A 6,859-nucleotide genomic window follows, 5' to 3' on the forward strand; every position below is an offset into this window, starting at 1 on the left:
TAAAAGTATAGATAGGTTACGTAGACAACATTCGGTGTTTGAAAATGATACACTAACGCACACATGAATAATTTAACTTTGCAATAGCACACTACATAACGATTACACGTCAAAGAAGGTTAGTAAATGCAATTATCGCAAGCGAAAAAAAGATAAAACTAATTTGCTTCGTATTTGTGCAGAAAAAATACAGTTAATTCATCAGATATTATTTTTTACCGTACACCGTGATTTATGCCTAAATTGCGATTCATTCATGAGTTCATTTAATAAAAGCTATAAAGTAATAAAACTGCATTGAAATTAGGTAGATAATGTGTCATTGATTTTATAAAAAAATAATTTAATATTGATAATAATATATAACCACATTGATGATCAATTATTTATGCATAAAATAATAAAAAACATACAGACACCAAAACAAAACCGAAAGGTATCTACAGTAAGGGTCCCAATTTTGCAATTTTTCTAACGACGGCTCCCAAAAAGTTTTAAGATTATTTTTTGTATCTTATATTATTTATGAATATCTTTTTGTTGAGGGTTAATTACAATAAGGTAATGGGAGAAGAAGAAAATGATCCATTGATTCTTCTGCAGTTAGCAAGGGATATACTGAAAGGGACAGTTTTACTGAAAAACCTCTTACGTAAACATAGCACTCAATGTCTACATCCGCTACCTACCTTAAAACTTGGTTTGTAGTTTGATAGTTCAGCTACCTATATACGCACTTGTTTATTAAAACTTATTACATTTCGTATTACCTTCACTGCAACAACGACTTTTTTACATCATTTCCCAAAAATATTCTATCTCGATCATCCCGCAACAGACAGCATCAATATTTCGTCATTTCTGTACCTACGTTAATCTATGATCGGCTTGGCGGCGATCGGCGTTGTCATGGCAACATATTCATTTTGTTAGATAAATAATTAAATCAAATAAAATGTTATAATTCATGATTTGTTAACTATGGTGTGTAGTTGTATGATTTTTTTACTTTCGTAATTAGTGCATCTTCCCATAACACAAGACGGCATTTTAATGTTGTACCTATATCAAATTGTAAGCAATTCTGTCAACAACAAACGCGTGTGTACTGTTTTCGTATCAAGAGAGCGACTACGACCAAAGGAACCAATTGACTCTATTCAGGCGATTGATTTTCGGCGCGCTAGTGACATATCTACCTCTTTTAATACTATAGTATCTTTGAATGGGGTATGTTCGATTAACAAATATAGCATGCAAGAGAGAAGAATGATAGTTTTCCAATTACAGAGCATAATGCGACTCCGTGCCGCACAATGCCGAATTGTGCTCGTGCTTAATTGGAACATGAATTAGTTTTAAAATGAACTAGGAGAGTGCGTGTGTACTAAGTTCAGTGTTGAAAAAAAATATTCATAGTTAGCAATCTAATAAGAAAATAAGATGGGTGTCTTCTTCATTTTTATAAATATGTTCATTTCCACGAAAACATTTATGATGTCTGCTTCATTATATGATTCGTTCAAGCCATTGCAATGTTGACAAACGTATTATTCTGTTCAATAAATTTGTGTATACTTTAGAATGCTAAAATGAAATTGTGTTTACATTTTAAATGTGGTATATAAAATTAAATAGTTTTATGTTTATGTTTGTACCTTCATTAGTTTTAGTTTTATTTATTTAGAACATTAGTAACAAGACCAAGCGCTCAAACCAAAATACATTAAACAAAGAATATTTGAATCATTTTTCGCTATATTTGTACCTTTATCCATACTTACAATGTTTTTAACACAGTCTGTATTAAGTTTTATTATTTCTAAAAAACTAGGACGAAACGAAAGCTTTCAAAAGTTTTTCAACAATAAACATAGTATTACTACCGCTAGTAAATATTTGGATCAATGCCAACATATAGAAAAAACACACGTTAATTTTCTGCCCCTGAGTTGGTATCTATTCTACGCATCACGCGAAAGCAGTACTTTTGAGAGTGCTCGATTGTGAAGCGTTGCTGTATCTGGAACACTCAAGGTTGAGAATTATGACGCATAATGCGCTCTTGTGCTGTAATTGAAAAATAGTCAATATCTGTATCTTTTTGAATCATAAGCGGTGGTCACAACAATCATAAATTAAAATATTTTTATTTAAAATAGGATTCAAAATCACTTATTGAACGTCAAAAACTACAACCCATTCAAAAAAGACTGCCTCAGCCCCGAGAAGAAAGGGCGCAAACTCAGCGGGCTTTTTTATATAAAAATATGGATTACAATGTGATATCGTACAATAAACATTTATAATTATTAAAGAGCCTGAGGGTGTTCGCTTCATTCCCAGTCTGTGGTGTCATTAAGAAAATCGTTTATGCTATAGTAATCTTTCACACACAAGCGTTTTTTAACAATACTTTTAAATTTCGTAACACATTTGTTTTGTAAATTTTCTGTGATCATATTGTAGAAGCATATCCATCGCCCTATAAAAGACTTACTAACTCGACTTAACTGAGTAGTAGGCATAACAAGTATATGATTGTTCATCGTATTAACATTATGAATGTCACAGTATCTAGAAAATGTATCCTCAATGTGCTTATGAACATATAGAACATTATCAAAAATATATGTAACACGCCATGTTCAATACGGCTAAACTTGTGCTAGATGTGGTATGTGGTATGTCAATAACTGAACTTAATATTTTTACAGCATATCTGTATCCCCATATACCAGCAGTTTTTTTTTCATTTTAAAAGATCTGAAAGTTTTAATTATTCTAGATACGAATCGGTGTCCTTCCGCCGTGACTCGCTCTCACCTCCTCACGACTCAAGCACATCTCACCTATATAACTATAGTATAACTATATATGTAGTAACAAACCTATCTGGATGACATCGACTCCAATAATTACAATAATCGTAACTAGAATTAGATTAATTAATTAGATTGTATAAAAATACGCAATTATTTCTATACTTTTTAGTGCACATTATATCTATTGTTTTGGAATAGTGTTTTTGAAGTCGGTTGTTTTTTTGTTAATTTTTTTTATTTTATGATTTTAAGTGAATTTGAAGTACACTAAAAAATTGTCTAAATATGTGTAAATATACTAAATTTTTCAATGCAGCAATGAACGTAAGTGCTTTGCAATTTGATTACAGACAGTTAGAAATTCTGCCACCGAATCGCACCCTTACTGTAAGTCTTTAAGGAGTCCCATTGATCATCATATTCGACTACGACAATTACTTGACCATAACTATGGTATGGAAGATGACTTAAATATTCGGATAGCATAAAAAAGATTTGGCCGAGTATCGTTAATTTGCTCCTAAGAATTGAAGAGTTCCGTTACTTTCTTATGGATTCCGTAATCAAAACCTAGCCAAACTCTCACCAAACTATCTTTGAAGGATATCCTTTCCAATATTTTGAAACAAAATTGTAAGTAGAGGCATTTAGTAAGTATTGCATAATATGTAGATGAACTTGAATTGTTTTGTTATTTGGTAGATTTCTCCTGACAGGTATCGTCATGCTCGCTTAAATGCCTCTGCTTGTGGCGGCGACGTGGGGCGGGTCATTCCCTTCCCTAAAATATGGTCGAGGGAGGCGATGGCTGGTCCATGCGTCATGCTCGTGAACGGGTGCTACTCGTGGGGGCTGGATGATCTTGTTACCGGGAGGTCTGCTTGATGTGTTTTTTTATTATTATTATTTCCTTTAAAGTTAAAGTTATGATATATTTTATTTTATGAAATGCTCACATAACGCCTCTATTTATTTACGGTATGTGTGGATTGCTGCATCTACGGTACTCAATAACTCTTGTGTTTATAAGTATTAATTTACTTTATTTTTATTTTTTTGACTTACTCATGTAAGCCTTTAAGTTTTTGACATTTGAGTATTTTTGTTGCGTCACTTTGCATATATTGTAATTGAATAAAATCAAATCAAATCATCTTTATTTGCAAGATAAGGTAGTAATATGTTGTTTGAAATGATTTGTAAAAAAACTAAAATGTAAATCTTGACTTAAAAGAGTGGCAATGAGTTTCTTGCTCCTTCTTCTCAATAGCTCAACCCTTTACGAAGTAGCGGTAAATTCAATAAGAAACAATATTTTTATATTTTTTTTGTCATTCATAAGTGTCATTTCTGTGACCTACATGAATAAAGTGTTTTTGAATTTGAATTTGAATAAAAAAAGAATCATCGAAATCGGTTGGCGCGATATTGAGTTATTCGTAAATTTATCATACAGTTTGCTATACGTATGTCTAACAAATTTAAGACTTTTATGGTTTTCTCATGGGCATTGTCAGATCTATAACTACATTGGGACTATATAGAAGCACCAGCTTTTAAATAAAAAAAGAATTATCAAAATCGGTTCACCCATTCGAAAGTTTTGAGGTAACAAACATAAAAAAAAGAACATACCGACGAATTGAGAACCTCCTCCTTTTTTGAAGTCGGCTAAAAATAAATTGATTTTTGATCCGTAGTCACCTATTTTCCATAAATGCCATAAAAAAACTACACCAGTTTTACCCATGTTATAGGTTTTATGTATATGCTTGGTTACGATGTTGTTTTTTGTAAATTTTATGGCATGCAGCAGGTATTTATTATTAGTATTTAATTAACAACTGTACTTATAAAGACTGACTTGACATTACACAGATCTCACAACTTTTTAAGTTAGAAGAACTGAATTGCTACACTTTGTTTTACAAGCTATGTTTTTGGTTTTTCCATTTTATAAGTTCTTGTTCCAGCACTTACTTTATATATTTATTTTTGGATACTTCCATAAACATTAGAAGGCACAAGTCAGCCTTCAATGATGTGTATCACCAAACGACATCTACAATGACTTGGCTAACGAGATAATCAACATACAAGACGTTGCCTTGACGACAAAAGTCCGGATAGTCCTTAGGGCGAATGGTCTCAAAGGCGAGGCAAAGAGCCTTGCTCAATATATTTGCCCAGTAATTTCACTAGCTATGACACCCTTCAGACCGAAACATAGTAATGCGTTTACACATTACTGTTTACGGCAGAAATAAGCGCCGTTGTAGTTCCCATAATCTAGCCAGCATCCATGCAAAGATCCTCCCACTGGTTTAAAATATGTTAAAGTTTTTATAAAATTTTGTTATTTATGTACAATAAACAACAATCACGCTAAGAATAATTGTGTGAAGCAAATCTCTGCTTATGTAAACAACATTGACATTATTTATTATTTCAATGTCCTATGTATATTGTCAAAGCCGTGATATTAGAATTTAACTGGATAAATTATAATAAAACGGTAGATTGTCAATCGATTGATAACTTACAATTTAACGGCCTGGTTTTAGTCACATTGTATTGTCACGGGTACACTCCTTTTTTTTATGGAGTAGGAGGACAAACACCTGATGTTAAGTGATCACCGCCGCCCACAATCTTTTGCAACACCAGAGGAATCACAGAAGCGTTGCCGGCCTTTAAGGAAGGTGTACGCGCTTTTTTTGAAGGTACCCATGTCGTATCGTCCCTGAAACACCGCACCAGGAAGCTCATTCCACAGCTTCGTAGTACGTGGAAGAAAGCTCCTTGAAAACCGCACTGTTGAGGACCGCTACACATCCAGATGGTGAGGATGATATCCTAACTTGTGGCGTGTCGTGCGAAGGTGGAATTCAGAATGCAGGATTCAGGTTAAATAGCTCTTCGGAACACCCCGTGATAAATGCGGTAGAAGACACACAATGAAGCGACTTCCCTACGCAACGCCAAGTGATCCAGCCGTTCACAGAGCACTGGGTCCCCCACAATTCGAGCTGCTCTACGTTGTACGCGGTCAAATGGATCGAGCTGATACTGGGGTGCGCCAGACCAGAGATGACAGCAATACTCCATGTGTGGCCGGACCTGCGCTTTGTAGAGCGCTAGTATGTGGGCTGGCTTGAAGTATTGTCGTGCTCTATTAACGACGCCCAGTTTCTTTGAAGCCAATTTGGCTTTGCCCTCCAGATGACCACGAAATTGGCAATCGCTCGAGATTTTGAGGCCCAGTATTCCGATACTAGGCGAGGCTTTAAGGGAAGTGTTGTCGAAGAGCGGTGATACGACAAATGGGGTTTTTTTAGTGGTAAACGCGCAAACTTCAGTCTCCTGGGGGTTAAATTGCACAAGGTTCAATTTACCCCATTCCACGACCTTCTCAAGAGAGGACTCAATAGAAGACACAAGTTTCTTCCGGCACTGGTCGACGATTTCCCGAGAGAGACCTGCATGGCCCATGTATACGGCATCACCAGTGCTGTCGTCTGCATAGCAATGAATGTTGGAGGTGTCCAACATATCATTGATATGCAGAAGAAACAGCGTGGGAGATAGCACACAGCCTTGGGGCACTCCAGCATTCACGGGCTGCGGGTTCGAGCTATATCCGTCGACAACGACCTGTATGCTTCGCCCAGTGAGGAAGCTGGAGGTCCACTTGCACAATCTACCATGAATAGTCTGTCAATAATAATTCGAGGCCCGTGTTATGAGCGAAGTATTGAGGTACCTCTAACCTAGAGCGATCATGTCTTATTAAGGTCAAACATGATTTAAATCTAGGGGTGGGACAGACGCCTTACTATGGGGTCATGCTGCTGACATTGATATAGTGTTTGCTCTGCAAAAGAGAGCTGCTCGTGCTATATATCAGCTTGGTTATAGACAGTCTCTCAAAGAAAAATTTAAAGAAATAAATATTATGACTGTTCATTGTCACTACATTTATGAAAATTTAATATACGTTCACAAAAATCGTCATCTTTTTGCTCTTAATAGTG

The 6,859-nt window shown here is 35.3% G+C and overlaps 1 protein-coding gene across 1 annotated transcript in view; it reads right to left on the minus strand.

Moving 5' to 3' along the window:
- Positions 1–224: 224 nt before the first annotated feature.
- Positions 225–6,859, minus strand: part of LOC126966023 (lysozyme-like) — a 302,967-nt gene continuing 296,332 nt past the window's right edge. Inside the window, exon 5 of the transcript XR_007729641.1 lies at positions 225–238. The gene's annotated coding sequence lies outside the window, so the exon portion shown is untranslated. The remainder of the gene's footprint in view (positions 239–6,859) is intronic.

Source organism: Leptidea sinapis, chromosome 9 (genome assembly GCF_905404315.1).
Source record: "Leptidea sinapis chromosome 9, ilLepSina1.1, whole genome shotgun sequence".
Classification (NCBI taxonomy): Eukaryota; Metazoa; Arthropoda; class Insecta; order Lepidoptera; family Pieridae; genus Leptidea; species Leptidea sinapis.